The sequence below is a fragment of the Cryptotermes secundus genome, unplaced genomic scaffold (genome assembly GCF_002891405.2).
Source record: "Cryptotermes secundus unplaced genomic scaffold, Csec_1.0 scaffold126, whole genome shotgun sequence".
NCBI classification, from domain to species: Eukaryota; Metazoa; Arthropoda; class Insecta; order Blattodea; family Kalotermitidae; genus Cryptotermes; species Cryptotermes secundus.
In genome coordinates this window covers 304,988-322,940 of record NW_019718617.1, presented here as the reverse complement: position 1 = coordinate 322,940, position 17,953 = coordinate 304,988, and the positions used below count along the sequence as shown (strand labels likewise).

Genomic DNA, 17,953 nt, shown 5'->3' with positions numbered 1-17,953 from the left:
GATTTGCCTTTATTAATTTATCATGTAGCATGTACTGTCTTAACTCACTTGGAAACCGAGATCGTGGGTTCGAATCCGACTCAGGGCATGGATGTTATTTTGAGTGTGTGCGTTTTTCTGTGTTTGTGTACAGGTAGAGGCCTTGCGACGAGCTGATCACCCGCCCAAGGAGTCCTACCGAATGTGTAAGATCTAGAAAAACCGAAGTGAACGGAGAAGGCCTAGGCCCACGGGGGCTGTAGTGTCAAGGGGGGGGGGGCATATGGGGTTAAACTATTCACAAGCTAACTAAGAGAGACCCTACGTCTATGTTTGTGTTTGAATCCAGAGCGCGTAAGCCTGTTACGTCATAAGTTCAGAAAAACTTCTTATCTTCGCAAATAAGGTGAAAGAAGACTAAAAATCGTCATTTTTATCAAAGACAACTTTTTATAAACACAAAACACCATATACATGCACACGTCGACATTGATGGTGAAGGCAGCTTGCATGCAACACGGTGCAATGACCAGAAGCTTCCCTGTAAGTATGTTGGCAGAGTTCAAGGTAAAGTTATTCCCGAAACAAACGAAATCCGTGGCCTGTAGTCCGCAAGCGAACTATACCGAACGAGCAACAGCCGTATGTCGGTGAAGTTAGTGCCAAACCCATTACTTCTCGGAAACTCTAGTAGTGCCGAGAATCGAATCCGGGACCTCTGAAAATGTAGCCAGGAACTCTGACCAGTAGACCATAGAGGTGGTCTAAAGTTGTCCCTGTGCTTAACTAATTAAGCACTACACCATGAAGGCGTACGGGGGAGTGGATGTATAGATCCACATTTTCTTGACCTCAGCCCTAGTTGCAGGCGAGTGGTCAACTTCAGGCCCTGGCCCTCCACCCCCAGGGAAAGATTCCGCGGGACCCATGGGATAGGAGGCTGGGTGGGCTCCAGAGCCAGTCTGGATGACGTAGAGAAGTGAAAATTCTTGACCCTACCGGGACTCGAATTCCGACTCCTTCGTCTCCCAGCTCGTGGCCAGTCGCTATATCGACTCCTAGGAGGAGTTCAAAATCTTCTTTAAAATTAAAGGAACAGCTGAAGAAAACTGACAGCCCACGTCATTTGTATTAAAATCTGAGTAAGACATGTTCTTATTCCTAAAAATAATAAGAAACGAACTTCGGGAATGCGGTGTATCGGGAAGGAGAACATCTTTTCTCGAGTTGCGGGCCTGACGGTGAAACATCTGAACTCCAGCAGGTATTTCGATGTTAGTGCTGAACTGCAGTTTGTGAGACAGGCTTGTTCCATTCAAGGTGCAGGCTCTCAGCTGTCATTTCACCAAAAACAATTCAGTGATCCTTTACTCTTTCGAGACCGCCTCTGTGGTCTAGTGGTCAGAGTTCCTGGCTACAGATCCAGAGTTCCCGGTTTCGATTCCAGACGCTACCAGATTTTCTGAGAAGTAGTGGGTCTGGAACGGAGTCCCCTCACCCTTGTGAGGATAACTGAGGAGCTTTTTCAAGGAAATAGCGGCTCCGGTCTAGAAAGCTAAGATTAACGGGCATGGGGATCCGTTGCGCTGACCACGCGACACCCTCCATCAGCTAAATTTGGCACTAACTTCGCCGACAGGCGGCGGTCGCTCGGTCGGTATAGTTCGCTTGCGGACTAGGGATTTATTTTACTCTCTCGAGAGCACTCAGCAAAGCGGGGAATATGAACTAAGGCTGAACTCCAGATGATAATCTGTGTTATAGGTCTACTTAGTTATTATAATAGGCCTGCGTATAAGGGATATTAATAGTCAAAATCTTGGATATTGTACGCTATACGAATCAGCTTCAGTTTTTCTTCCTCTTCCATAGACATTTTTTAGAGTACCTTCCTGTGTCTTTATACTGGACCTGAATTTGAATCATGTTCAAAACAGCTTTTGAAATGTGTCTTCATAGCCACATTTTTTTCTGCGTGTTGAATCTCTATAGGCCTATATTGATTCTTTCGGAAGGCTTACGTTTTCATTTTCAATTTTATGTAGGTTTTAATAGTTCTTTACTTTTACTGGCCTACATCAAACATTTAGATTCGGGAGTTTCGATTTTACCAAACTTTTAATTTCCTTTGAAAAGTTGTACTTGGAATGATTCGAGGTTCTCACAGCGGTGGACGTGAATAGTACCATCTCCTTGGATATAACGACATTTTTTCCCCCTTGGCACTACAGCCCCAGTGGGCCTAGGCCTTCCTCCATGAACTTCTCCGTTCACTTTGGTTTTTCTAGACCTTACACCTTCCGTAGGACTCCTTGGGCGGATGATCAGCTCGTCGCAAGGCCTCTACCTGTAGACACACAAACTAAACATCAATGCCCTGAGTGGGATTCAAACCCACGATTCCGGTTTCCAAGCGAGTGAAGACACTACATGCCTTAGACCGCTCGGCTACCGTGACCGGCATAACGACATGCAGTCCACTGGAATTGAAATGACGTTTCGAAGGAACGTATGGTCTCCATATTTAGGGGTCGAATAAGCCGAGAAAGATACCAGCGTAAAATCTTACTTGGATTATTCGACCATGAAGATGGAAGCGATGTTTTCTTCCGAAACGTCAGTTGACTTTCAAGGAATTCCATGGCCTTATATCCCAAAAGATAGTACAATTCATTTTTCACTTCCTTAGAAAACTTCCTTATTTTTTATATTTCTTTTGAACTTTTCATCTCATCCCTTGATGCAATTACGTGTATTTTATGATTTACATCATAGTACCGAACAGGTTGGTAACCGCCTTCCCGACCGAGAAGTTTCGTGGTTTTCCTCAGGATAGAATTGCTGTTTTCCAAATCGTTCCGAATTCACCTACAATTCGAAGTCAGATAGCTTAGACACTGACAGCTTCGTAGAGTAAAGCACAATAAAAAATTACAGTATCCTCACATTTTCAGTATTCTCACATCCTAAAGTGTTCAAATACGCAAGACGCTTAATTTAATCCGATCAGGCCTGAGGGCTCGTAAAGTATCGCGTAGATGGCTTGGAACTCCACTGCATTATCAATGTGTTCAGAGCGGTGTGGTGGGGCATGTGCTTCCGTTGTTGCCTAACCTAGGCTGCAGATGCATTCATCAATACAGTTGATTGCTAAGATGAAATTGCACCTGGACTCTGCCTTCCCCCACAATTACTCTATCCCCTCCACTTAGAATACAGACCGAATGTGAAACTCGAAGCGTGACATCAAGGTTTCTCATTGGCTGGCGTGCGGTTAAAAGAGGGCACAAAGTACATAGTAGGGGGAAGTCGGAGGGGAAGGGATGTCGGCTGTTTTCTCTCTCTGAAAGAAGAAAAGAGCATAGTTGAAGTGGAGTTGGTCTCAGTAGAGAGTTGGTGACTGTGTTGGTGATGTGTGTGAATTTGATGCGTTGTGTTACCGTTTTCTGACCTGGATGTGTTTTGTTTGTATAATTGTGTGGAATACTTTCATGGTGTAGTGTGCTTTGTTTTATGTGCGCCTGGAAGTGCCTAAGTGCAGTAGTGTGCTGGTGAAAGGAGTGAAAATGCTATGTAATTACAGCACTGTTTGTTAACTGCTGGTGCCACCGTGTCGCTGCCAATCTGCTGGATTGCTTTTACACTGGATAACACTCACTGCACGTAAGTTGATGTAATATTTATGCTTGGGATAGTGATGAGGCAGGCTAGTAGTGATATCCTGTCTCAAATGCAGCCCCCCTTAGGCCATATTGAAGTTGGCGTTGTACAGGAAAAGGCTGCATAAAAAAAAAAGATGGGAAGGGGGGGTATATGCGTGAATAAAAATGGGTTACATTTCAATGAAGGAAGTTTGGTAAATGTATGTTAAATCTTATATAAAAAAATCATTATTTTTTTTTCTGACAAAGGCTTAGTATTGGAGTCAGGAAAATGTAAGTTCTGAAGAAATATATAGTGTCTTTATATCAAACTACCTTATTAATTTTGTGTTTATGCACATTTAATCATCAATTGTTATTTATTATTAATTATTATTATTATTGTCATACAAACTTGACTTTTTTTGACACCTTTTTCAAACATTTATAATGCCTGGAATACAGTACAGTTACAGCACATATCATTAGCAGTTTTTAATATGTTCTTGCATTCGACGTGTATATGTGCTTTTATGTGTGGATATTATATGTAATCTTATTTTTTTTTGTATTCAGTGGCTTTTAAGTTTTCAAGTTGGCAGCACCATCAACTGAACTCCGTTGAATTATCGGTTAGACACACGCTCTCGCGCTAACGAACATAAAAGTAACTAATAGATTTAAATATGTGAAAACGTCTCATTGTAAACTACAATCAGTCTACATTACGACTGTCCGGTTTCTAGTTGAATATATATAACTGAATCCACGCTAGTTCAAACGGTGTCATAAAGAGATCAAGGGACGAAATTTAATGCACAGAAATGATTGATCGATCGATTTATTTGTTAATTAACTTTTTGAAACACATCCTGCAATTAAATATAGACATGTCACTGCCCATAATAATAATAATAATAATGTTTACTATCCATGTGTTCCCAAGTTTGTCTGTCTATGAATCCATGACACATTTCCTCAGAAGTTCAGTATACTGAATGCACGGCGACGTAACATGTGGCCAGTATAGTGCAGACAGAATCCTTCTATTGCTTATTTTTAGTACGTTAACTTGTGGTTAATTATCAGAGTAATAAGCCATTCAGTTTAACAAATTTAATAGAACAGATCAAATTAGATGTATGGCGATAAATGTTTCGGCCCCTTGAGTCCATCCTCAGGGGAATGACGAACAAGAACAGAGGCCTACACATTATTCCAACGAGCTCTGCTCAAGTAGACTGCCCCTTCTTCTTATTCCCGTGCAGGTTTACAACAGCAAAGTGCAGCATTACGTTGCACTACAAGGTATGCTTCAAGTCTCAGTTCACTGTTTTTCTTGAAGGTTACATACCGTTATTTGGTTGTTCTGTGAATGCATTGTGAATGGGGACAGCTACGTGAAGTTGGCAGCCCTTGCTGTGTCGTCTGCCTGCCTGCCTAGTCCTAGAAAGGCATCGAGTAGGGAGGGTTGCAACCATAAAACTCGGCTGCCGCGGCCCCTTGGAGTGTAGAGAAGAGGGAAGTAAACGTGGTGAGGGGAAGAGGTATTATTACAGGAGCCCCCTGTTTGTTATCGCGAGAGTCTACTTTCTGTCTCTGTCTCCCCTGTAGCAGTTGTTCCTTTGTGGACCCAAAACTTGTTTACTGAGAATGCTTCGGGCGCACCGCTGTTCCACATGTTCTAATCGTATTTTTTTTTAAAGTACCTCTAGTACAATATCCGGAATTTCATTTCGTGAAGATGTTTTGAAAAATGTGACTATTTCTTGATGTTATACATCAGCATCCTGTCGCACTGGTTAACGTAATTTGCAGGGGCACTTTTGGAAGTGCAACTGCTTGTCGTTGGTGTGCTACGTTCATACGTTTTATTTTTTATAAAAATGTTACTTCTATGGCATGTTTTGACATTATAAGATCATCACCAAGTAGATAATTTTACGCAGTTGTTGCATTATATTTGCTTTTTTAAATTAATTTTTCTAAACTTTGGTTAAAATTAGTCCTAGTTACTGTTGCTGTACGTTTCCGTAGGTAAGAATAAGCCTATGTAAGATTTGAGGCTTTCACGGCGGTGACTATGAAGAAAGCAGTCTTCTGGGATTTGGCGCCGTGTATATGTGGTGTTAACCGACAAGCCTGTTCTCTGCATTTCATCTCGGATACCCTCAACATATTACGATTTTCCTTGAGGGTAAGGACACACGTTTCACTCACACAAACACGAAGAAATCCCCCCCCCCCCCAAAATAAGAAAAATAAAAAAGGTAGAAAAATATTTTAAAAATGCATTAATAAAAACGCCTATTGTTTCAGTTCTCGTCCTTACAACCCAAGGATTCATTGCTTCAAACCACTTCCGATGTTTACAAGGTTTCCGAATTGGCCTTGCAATCGACTTCGGGAATCGAATCCATGCACGTAACAGCAAAATTAATTTTGGCAGCTTTGCTTTTTTCCAACGAACAGCTTTCAATTTCTTAGCCTACTTTTCTTAACTAACTAACTAAGAAGATCAGTCCTTCTCGAGAGGCCGCTAATTATCCAGATACTCAAGAACTTCCCAAGGTTCTATGGAACCAGAAGCTTCATTACCGTGTTCACAAGAGCCATCCACTGGTCCTTATCCTGAGCCAGATAAACCCATTCCGTACCACCCCATTTTATCTAAGTTCCATTTTATTATTGTTCACCCACCTACGTCTCGGTCTTTTTAGTGGTCTCTTTCCTTCCGACTTTCCCACCGATATCCTATATGCATTTTCTCCTCAATTCATGCTACATGTCCTGACCTCCTCATCTTCCTTGACATAATTATTCTAATTGTACTTTGAGAAGAGTACACATTATGAAGCTCCTCATTATGCAGTTTTCTCCAACTTCCTCTCTCTTCATCCCTCTTCGGTCCATAGATTCTTCTCGGCACTCTTTTCTCAAACCCCCTCAGTCTGTGTTCCTCCCTTAATGTCAGAGACCAAGTTTCTCACCCATACAGAACCACAGGCAAAATTATAGTTAATATATTCTAATTTTTATGTTCCTAGGCAGCAGACGCGAGGACAGAAGGTTTTAGACTGAATACTAGCAAGCATTACCCAAATTCGATTTCCTCTTAATTTCCTCCTGAATCAAATTTTAAGTTATTATTGCAGTTCCCAAATATCTGAACTTTGCCACATTTTCCAAGCTTCTGTTTCTATCGTTATGTCATGATTTTCCCCTGCACTTTGGTGACGAGACAGCAACATACTTAGTTTTCTTCGTGTTTACTTCTAAAACAGTCCCCTTACTAGAGTCAATTAAGTTTATGTGATTTTTTATGATATCTATATTATCACCCAGTAGATTCACATCATCAACATAGATCAACAGCTGATGTGTCCCGTTTAATTTCAGTCCCACCTGGTTTTCCTGGACCTTCCTAATGGCATATTCTAAAGCAAAGTTGAAAAGCAGTGGCGATAAAGCATCTCCTTGTTTTAGACCACTTTGGATAGGAAAATTATCAGGCAAATATTTACCTATACGGACTTTGCCATACTTTTCAATCAAACACATTATAATCAGCCTAACAAGTTTCATGGGTATCCCAAACTCTATGAGAATTTTGTACAATACTTCCCTCCTAACTGAATCATAGGCTTTCTTGAAATCTATTAATAGCTCATGTACTGTCCCAGTGTACTCCCATTTTTTCCTCTCGTATTTGACGAATGCAAAGAATGTGATCAGTACTTGATCTGTTATGTCGAAGTCCACACTGATGATCCCCAATAATTTCATCTATATGGACTTCCTCTTAAGGGAAGGATGTTGGATAAATTTTTGTATGAAGTTGGTAGCAGTGATATCCCACGAAAATTACAATAATAGCCTACTTTAAATACTTTGATAAAATAAAAGGAGGCGTATGAAATTCTGACTGACTGAATTACTTCTGGCCCTCGCCTGTACAGTGATTTTAGTTCCGAGACCCACGGGACTCACGACCATATTTTACTCTGTGGCTGCCCTTTGAACCTTCAGACCGCACCACAAAATTACATTTCTGTCTGTGTGCCTGCCTATCACCTCCCGAACTCCTGAAAGCCGGACCGCAGAGAAAGCACCACCTCCAACAGCTCTTCTGTTGTCAGCCTGTCTTCCTTCTTTGTTTGCATGTGTCCCCCTTACCGTTGCTAGACAACGGCTCGGTAAACACTTTCCCACGGCAACGAATGCACGCGCAACAATAGAAAAATTTTTGGACGGGTCGTTTTCTATAGGGTCATTGTCGTAAGTAATTTTCGTAGTTACTTTCTTGAATCCTGTTTACATGTTTCTAATTTAATTCATATTTATTTTCATTTTTTTATTATTTTTCATGTGATATTCTGTCTGCAAAAGTTACTCTTGCCGGTCTCGGTAGCTGAGCGGTCTAAGGCATGCACTGTGTTCGCTCGCTCGGAAGCCGGGATCGTGGGTTCGAATACCACTCAAGGCATGGATGTTTGTGTGCAGATAGAGGCCTTGCGACGAGCTGATCACCCGCCCAAGGAGTCCTACCGTATGTCTAAGATCTAGTAGACCGAGGTGCAACGGAGAGTTTCATGGAGGTAGTAGGCCTAGGCCCGAATGAGGGCTGTAGCGCCAATGAAAAAATAGAAGTTACTCTTAGCAGTGCCCTAGGAAATGTCACACGTGCAGCTTCTGTTCCTTTTAACCAGTTCCAAGACATAAACTTCTCTTAGCCGTTTCACTACATAGGCCTAGTCACAATACATAGAAAGTTTCTTCGCGTCTCATTTTCAGAGCTTCCTTATTTACTCCGTTCAGCCAATTGTATATAGGCACAAGACCTGCGCAATATTTGTTCTTCTTTCAGGTGGTCAGGTGTCTTATATCCAAGGTAGACCTATTTCATTTTGAGTAGGCTTCTATTACTCAGGTCTATCACAGTGGCCGCGCGGTCTAAGGCAGAAATGTCTTCGTCCACTCAAGCACTGGGATCTTGGGTTCGAATCTCACTTAAGGCATGGATGCCGTTTGTGTTTATTCTGTGTTTGTGTTAAGTAGCGGCCTTGCGACGGGTTGATTCTCCGTCGAAGGAGTTTTACCGACTGTCTAATATTACTTACTTATGGAGCTGAGCCTTTCTTGAGGAGCCGCCAAATCCGCAGTTACTCAAGAATTTCCCAGCATTTTATGGAACCCGAAGGTTCATTGCCGTGTTCACAAGCTCCCTCCACTGGTCCCTATCTTGAGCCAGATCAGTCGAATCCATATCATCCTATCCTATCTCTCTAATATCAATTTTAATATTGTCTACCCACCTACGCCTTGGTATTCCCAGTGGTCTCTTTCCTTCTGGCTTTCCCACCAATATCCTATATGCATTCATCTTCTCCCCCATTCCTGCTACATACCTTGCTCACCTCATCCTCTTAGAGTTGATCGTTCTAATTATCTAATATTAACAATCTAAAGTGAAACGATACGTTTCACGGATGTCCTTTGTTCCAATTGTGAACAATATGAGTGGAAGTGACTTATTCAATAATAACACAATTTATAGCTCTTTTCATTATTCACTAATGTTTGCCTTATTTTCTATAATCTTACCGTTTTCTTTAGGTTTTGTCGCTGAATTTGCGTTTTTAATGTTTTCACATATCATAAGTACCTGTATACACGTACGAGTATACTGATCATGATACTAGCCTAAGTGTTGGCGGCTCCTTCTTGACAACAAGTTTCATTAGCACAATTCGTCAGAGCAGTACCAAACATTTTACGTGGCTACGGGTGGAAATCCGACCTTGTTCATCGCGTTGCTTAATACAGCCGACAAATAAGTTTATTCCCTCGTGTCACTGTCAAGAAGGAGAAGGGTTCTCACTGTTGTAAATCTTTCATACAAGGTTCTGAGGACGACAAGACTGTTACCAACGTTACTCTGAAAAAACTTCCAAGATCGTTTCCCTCAAAGTTTATTGTTATGATTTATTTTTATGGAGAGACCACCATGTGATTTAACAAATTACATATATAGTATATTATAGGAGGAAGGAGTTATGGCTGTTATCAACAAACAGATTCTGTCTTATACTCTCCTAGGCTAAACGTTACTTGCCACCTCCTTGTTCCTCAGCATTGACATGTTGCTTCGAAGCGGTGGTTGAATTCCAACGTACTACACGGCACATATTCCAGAGGATAGGACACTTTATAACCAATGCTGTAGGGACCTCAAACCATTACTTACTTATGAAGCTGAGCCCTTCTTGAGGAGAAGTCAAATCTGCAGCTACTCAAGAATTTCCCAGCATTTTTTGGAAGCCGAAGGTTCATTGCCGTGTTTACAAGAGCCCTCCACTGGTCCCTATCCTGAATCACATCAATCCAATCCATGTTATCCCATCTTATCTCTCTAAGATCCATTTTAATATTGTCCACCCACCTACTGCTTGGTCTTCCCAGTGGTCTTCCTCCTTCTGACTTTCCCACCAATATCCTATGTGTATTCCTCTTCTCCCCATTTGTGCTACATGCCCTGCCCACCTCGTCCTCCTTGATTTGATCATTCTATTTATACTTGGGAAAGAGTACAAGTTATGAAGCTCCTCATTATGCAGTTTTCTCCAACCTCCTGTCACTTCATCTCTCTTCGGTCCAAATATTCTCCTCAACACCCTGTTCTCAAACACCCTCAGTCTATGTCGCTCCCTTAATGTCAGAGACCAAAATCACACCCATATAGAACCACAGGCAAAATTATAGTTTTGTATTTTCTACTTTTTATGTTATTGGACAGCAGACCAGAAGACAAAAGGTTCTGGACTGAATGGTAGCAAGTATACCCGAGTTCATTCTCCTCTTAATTTCCTCCTGAATCAGGTTTCGATCTGTTATCGTTTTCCCCAAATATCTGAACTGTGCCACATTAACAACAACAACAACAACAACGACAATACTTGTATGTGAGTTGCAAGCAGTAAGAATTTGATCAAATCTGAATTCAATATTACGACCATCTCCCCACGATTGGAAGACGTTTTCCCTTGAGCTAAATTGTATTTCATTGGTGGATTATAAATTTCCATTGTATAAATAGGACATAACAGCCCTGAAAATTCATAGGACTGAAAGGAGGCCTGCATGCAATATTGAATCAGGCTGAGTCTGTAATGTTTAAATAGGCCTGTTCTTTTTTTTCTAAAATTAAGCACAGGGTGCATGAGATGTTGTTCAAATATGGCACCCTAACCAATGTCTTGTTCATAATTATATTCTGTCAGAAACACAGTTTCGTGATTTCCAGAGATTTCTACGCAGGAATGAACCGACAAGACGACCAGGCCCAATAGCATAGGGACAAGGGGCATGAGTCATAAATCATCCCTTTAGTATTTTCTGCAAGGTTGTTACCGATTTTGAGAATTGTTTCTGACGAAATAGTACTTGGAATTTTCTGGCCTCACAACTATCCTATTTCAGTTTTCTTTACGGAAATCCACAAGTAGTTTTGAAACTATTCGGTTAATCCAGGGCCAGTTTCTCGAAGCCCTGCATAATTGATATTTTTATCCTCGCTGTACTGTGATTTCCGGAAAGTAATTATTTTTTATCTCCTTCCAAATAAATCCTTAAACTCAAGCTCTATTCATAAACACTTATACACTGTTCTACCTTCTTGTTACACCATTTATTCAAGTTCAGTACATACCCAATTCCAAATAGCAGATCCTTCCTTGAGAAGTTAGGCACCTTTTTGCGCCACCCTGTATCTTGCCGTCTATGGAACTCCGCCAGTAGACCCTATCGAGGACGAGATGAACCTATTCCACATCCTCACTTTCTGTTGTCTTGAGATTCATTATAATGTTATCAACTTTGGGGGCTTAAAGAGGGAGAAATGTTGCATGCAGACACGTTGCTACGCAACGACCGCGAAATAAGCAACTATACAATTTCCTTTACTAGGTAGTGGCCAGTAAACAAAAAACAGAGAAACGGTGTTTTCTGTTCGGTCCGTGCCGAATTGTTATAATCAGGACAAGTGAGCAGTTGCAGTTAATTAGGTAAACTCTGGGATTCAGTTGTGAGCTGTTTCTGCAAAAACTTGGTAGCTGAAGCCGGTGACAATTCGGGAAAGAGAGGAAGGGGAACGTTCGCCGTTGGGAGACATTACCAAGCAACGAATAGTGAAGACTGTAACAGACCGAGAAGACCTAGTATGTCCTGTAGTGATTCGTGAAGTATGTAGAGCAGTGAGAGATTCTTAACTTGTAGGTTCGAGTTGTAAGAGTTCAATAAATCAGATTACCAATCCAAACCCCGTCTACAGCTACTCTAAACACGTGACAGTATGAAGAATTGAAAGTAGTTTGATACCAAACGGTTCGCCATCATTACAAGCAGCATTAGCAGCTGAAGCGCACCTTGCAGGGGGTCAATTTTCATTTAAAGGCAGATGGTGAAAGCAGGAACTTGAAGACCAGTAGATTTCAAAGGAGAAGAGTAGAATTTAGAACCAAAGTAAACTTGGATAAGGAATAGTGCATGAAGATTATATTTCCTTGTGCCTAAGTTGTGCAGTTTTAACTCCTGTAAAGCATACGCAGTGGACAAGGAGGAATAAACGATTAAAACAAAGGGCTACCGACTTGTGCTGGATGTGCTCCAGTTTGTTGGCATCAATAAACGCAATAGAATCCCAAACAACAGAGGTGTATTCAAGCTTAGATCTATCTAGCTTAAGTGTAATAAATACAATCGTTCAAGGAATAAGAAAGAGAAGGTTGCGCTGCAAACTGGGTAAAAATTAACATAATAACGATGATAATTCAATTAAATTCGTTTATTTACGTGCAAACTTAACAGCACAGAGGCCAATTACAAAGCTAGCACGAATAGAGAAATAAATAATAATAATAATAATATTAGTAATAATAATAATAATAATAAACTTGAAAGTATCCCTCTGTCAGGTAGTGGTTGCCCACAGGGTTGTGAGATGTTGAGGTTCCCACATTTTCTAGACAATCGACTCATAGATGGCAATAAGGTTGTCAGCCCTACGCCCCGGGCGCCCTTTACCCCCAAGAATATTTCTGGGTACTCACTCACAGAAAACACATGTCATGTGACGGCTATCCAGCCAGTCCATTGGCGCGCTGGCTGCTGCCTACAGAAAACATATCACATGACAGCTACCCTCTCTTGCGGTGACGTCATTGCACCTGCACGGAAGTGTTTTTACCGAGCCGTTGCCTAGAAACGGTTTGCATAACCCCGTTGTTCTGCTGTAGCGTGTTGGACCGTATTTACGGAGCCGTTGCCTGGTAATGCGTTGATCAAATCCGTTATAATAATGAATATTCACCATAGCCCGCAATCGAAAGATGTTTAAAACTGATGAGATCTAACTCATACGTGTAATTTATATTACGAATAAATTTTTAGACAGTGAATAATTTTTACATTTTCGATATTTTCTGTCCCAGCTTCGTAGACATAAAATAAGATGAGATCGATACGGACTAATTTATTGCGCAGGCGTTGCTAGCCATGACGCAACATATTTCACTGAATTCCGTTAACCATATGTAGAGCTGATACATGCTTAGAAACACGAACTCCAGTTTCATGTTCGCTTAGGCCGCTCCGTAGCTCAAGCGGTTAGTCGCTAATTTCCCACCGCGGTGGCCCGGGTTCGATCCCGGGTCTGTTCAAGTGGGATTTGTGGTGGACAAAGTGGCGCTGGGGCGGGTTTTCTCCGAATACTTCGGTTTCCCCTGCCAATCTTCATTCCATCAAATTCTCCATCATCATAATCACCCGGGGCAGGCTACAATAGGCCAATCAGTGAACCCAACTGGACTCCACCCCCCACTAAGCGAATTAATTATATGTTCGCTTTATGCAAAAAAAAACGGATACAAAATCAGAAAATAAGACTGTTAAAGGGATTCTGATTTGCTTCACATGTTTCTCCAGAGCTACAGTTGGGGCGTGAGGGATGACGAATCGAAATAAGATTGTAGAATGATTGAAAGGGAAGGAGAGGAAACGACCCCCGCCCCCGGCCGGTTGGGAGCAAATAAAATGTACACATTTGTCAGATATGAGGTTCTCACAGCCGCCACTATGAAGAGTACTGTCTTCAGAGATGTGATGGAGCATACTCTGGTAGAAGTTTCTGGATGTTTCGAAGGAACACACGGCCTCCATTTTCAGGGTGAAAGAATAAGCCAACCAAAGAGAGTTTTACAGTTTAAACCGCCGTCTGTAGTGTCGAACATTGAGCCGAGAAAGCATTAAGCAGAGCTTTGCAGTTTGTTTCTTTACTGATGTGCCACAACATTCGAAAATTCAAACGTTTTTCAACGTATCTGACAGTAATGTCATAAGTCATTGACATCTTGGGCTATATTTTGTCATCTCATTGGTCTGCGTTGCTGTTTATTCACTAAACTGTTGTTGAAACTTCTGCCAGCAAATGCTTCTTTTCTTTAATAATTATTTATTTCACAATAAGATCTAAAATTTGTGTAGATGGTATATCAATAATCATTGACTTTTGGACACTAGTCATCGTCCTGTGTATTTTTTTTATTTCAAACTTTTTCGGAAACCTACTCAGGTGCAAGTGGGCATGCGGTAGCATATTTGGTTGAGGCACTATGCTACAGGCCGGTTGGTCGCGGGATCGAATACCGATGAGGTGAATTTTTTCCAATTTACCTAATTCTTCCAGCCGCACTATGGCCCTGGGGTCGACTCATTCTCTAACAGAAATGAGTACCAGGAATCTTCGTGTGGGTAAAGGGCGGCCGGCATGTAAGGCTAACAACCTCACTGCCATCTATAAACCGACTGTATAGAAAATGTGGGAACCTCAGCATCTCACAAAACTATGGGCCTCCACGACCTGTTACAAGGAAACCTTTGCTTTTCTTTACTCATGTGCAAGATATTATGTACGTGGATTTTTAAAATGTTTTTCTTATCCCGTTTAATTAGTATCCAGAAGTAGAGACTTTCGTAATCTTAGCTTGCATTCGGAAAACCATTATTTTTGCTGAGTGTGTAACTTATGAAACGTACGCATAGCATAACAATTTACTCTTCTTTAATTGCTTTGAATCCTAAGACTTTCCGAAAAAGAAAACGCATTGGGCTTAAAATGTGTCTTTCTTGTCTATAACTTTTGTCTGAACTTTTCTTTGCTCCTGAAAATATTTCAACTCGCTGTGCTCGAGGTGGTACGTGTCAGTACAAGACAGTAAAACTTTCCCGAAGTTAGAGTTTATGGAAATCCATTCAGTGGCTCTCGCGTTGTTACGAGCGTACAGACTGACGGACGGATGGAGCGTTCCGCAAGATTGCGGACGCCCCGAGTAACAAAAAGTAAGTTGTCATTAGGTCACAGAGATTCAATTGGATATCGCGGTTGTGTGATTGCCTCTCCTGTTTTGCAATTTCCGGTGCTTCGGGTTCGAAAATCAACCCCTTATATCAGCCTTCCCGATCTAAGGTTTTCGAACTTTTCTTATGTCCGTTTAGGCGGAGCCTAAAGGTAGATCATACGTAATCATTTCCTCCCACACACCTTGCAGCTTATCACTTCTTTTAATGTAGAGGCGTGAGAATGAGTCCACTTAGTACGTCGACTACTAATTGTACCAGCCCCGGATGACAGATGATTATGGGGAATTTTGTGAAATGAAAGTTGGCAGGGGAAACCTGCCCTAGTGCCACTCTGCCCACAGAAATTTCACATGACTTGTCCTGGGATCGAACCAGGGCCGCCGGGGTGGGAAGCCAGCAAATGGCACAGCTTCCAGTTCATTTGCAATGACCCTCCTATTTTGCACCGTGTGAGCCGTAGAATTTGAAGAACGTTGCTAAATAGCTCAATAACAAATTATTAGGTCTACAAGGTTTCACATATCTTATATGCTGGCAATGTAAATGTTGTCCTCTTNTTTGACGACACGCAGTGAAATAACATTTCTGAAAATTCCGTGACCTGTAGTCCGCAAGCGAACTCTACCGACAGAGCGACCGTCGCTTCTCGGCGAAGTTAGTGACAACTTTTGCGGATAGAGGGTGTCACGTGGTCCCCACGGCCATTAATCTCGGGTTTCTAGACCGGAGCCACTGTTTCCTTGAAATAGCTCCTCAGTTATCTTCACGAGGCTGATTGGACCCCGTTCCAGACCCACTACTTCTCAGAAAATCTAGTAGCTCTGGGAGTCGATTCCGGGACCTCTGGCTCTGTAGGTAGGAACTCTGACCACAGAGGCGGTCATATAATTTCTGACTTTGAGCAATATTATATGCCTATATGTAATGTCATTAACTTTATGTGAACGTGCAGTAATAAATTTATATTTGCAATAAAGACTAAATTTTGCCATAGCTTAAAACTTACGTGGCTTTAATTAAAAAGAGTTCTCATGCTTGATTAAAACCCGTCCGCATATAATTTATTATGCCCTGTCGCGGGTAATTCACATAAAGGGCTGAGCCCAGTAAAACGAACGTCCCAGTGGAGAGGTTTGCGCTGCTGCTTATGTTCGTGGGATCGTAGGACCAAATCACATCCTAGATATGAGTTTTCTGAAGTCCTTCGTGGATTTCTTCTGTGTCTGCTCTCAGATGCTGGAAAATCAGATTACCTTATATAGCCTTCATTTCTTTCTTCCGTTTACATACTTTGCATTTTATGATCTCTTATCCTTTGGATGTTATGTAGGCTGAAATACACGTACGTCTTTGAAATGTTGTGTTGAGTTAATTACGTTTTACTACGATTCTGAAAATGAAAGACCAGATAAACAAGCGCTAAATCGTGCATGAACAAGCCAGAACTTTTCTTTTTAAGGTGTTTGGGCAGAATTACTTCACGCGGGAAGCAGACAATGATGATCCGGCAACTCAGTAGCCCAGTCTCTCTCGGCGTGGCATTCCTCTCTTAATGTGAAACTACTTCTAGCTACACCGTGACTTATTGAGAAGAGGCCTAAAATTAATAACTGAAATCACGCAATAATTTAATGGTGAAAAGGAAACTAGGTGAGTATATACCTCGGTAAATGTATAGATAATTGGGTTGCAGAAGATGTGAACTCAGGTTCTCTCCGCCTGAAAACGCGGAGTGACTTGAAGCTCCATGTTTGTGAACGTTCCGAACAGCATGGCAGTAATTGCGTTGGTAAGTTTTGTTTTCAAGTCGTCTTGTTTCTGCTTAAACACCGCACCCATTGGCAGACACCACAGCAAGATGGCCGGAGGGTTAAGTCTGGAGATCGGGGCGGCCGAGTCCCCCCAAAGAAATTCTTTGATTTTCCCCAAGGGCCTCTTACACGTGTAACATGCCGTCCCATCTTGATGAAGGTAAGCCCGATGTCACTTCCGGGTCATCAGCTGATTGAGACATTCCTGTGAAATGTCGAAGTAGATTCGGTATTGGCGGTCCTGTGGAAGCATATGGGAAAATTATGCGGATACATGACAGAGCACACAAAAACAAACTCCATGGTTTTAGTTCGCAAGCGAACTATACCGACAAAGCGACGGTCGCTTGTCGGCGAAGTTTCTTTATATTTATAATGGCGTGCGACCAAGTCCCTTGTACTGCGGCCACTTCTGGCCTATTTTAGGCGAAGTTAGTGCCAACTTTTGCGGATAGACGGTGTTGCTTGGTCATCGCAACGAATCCTCACGGCCGTTAATCTCGATTTTCTAGACCGCAGCCGCTATTTCCTTGAAATAGCTCCTCAATTATCATCAAGAGGTTGAGTGGCCCCGTTTCAGACCCACTGCTTCTTAGAAAATCTGATAGGGCCGGTAATCGAACCCGGACCTCTGGATCTGTAGCCAGGAACTCTGAGCACTAGACCACAGAGGGGGTCCGTGACAGAGCACACCACACTCCAACTTTCTTTCTGTGAAAGGCACGAGGAGTTGTACCAGTCCACACATGCCTCCTCCTGTCACTTCATCACTCTTCGGTCCATATATTCTCCTTAGCACCCTGCTCTCAAACACTCTCGGTCTGTGGTCCTCCTTTAATGTCAGAGATCAAGTTTGACACCCATACAGAACCACAGGAGTTCTGTATATTCTAATGGTACCAGGTTATTATCACAAAGTATATAGTATTGTAGAATTTCGTTTTCATCGAAAAATTACTTCATTAATTAAGGATCTCCTCTACGCGAATCACTCTGCACTTAGTTACAATATTGGTCAGATATAAGCCTTCACCATGGAAACATTTACACAGCTTCACACTATCAACTTGCCATGTTGATTAAATAAAGCATTTTAACATAGGCACC

The 17,953-nt window shown here is 41.9% G+C and overlaps 1 protein-coding gene across 5 annotated transcripts in view; it reads left to right on the top strand.

Annotated features, from left to right (window-relative positions):
* Positions 1-17,953, top strand: part of LOC111861443 — a 358,446-nt gene that overhangs the window by 255,467 nt on the left and 85,026 nt on the right. Inside the window, exon 2 of one of the 5 annotated variants that reach the window (XM_023846040.2) lies at positions 3,563-3,642. The exons of 3 other annotated variants lie outside the window; for them this stretch is intronic. The gene's annotated coding sequence lies outside the window, so the exon portion shown is untranslated. Of the gene's footprint in view, positions 1-3,562; positions 3,643-16,667; positions 16,686-17,953 lie in introns of those variants that run through there. One more of the 5 variants, XM_023846051.1, reaches the window with a different exon arrangement.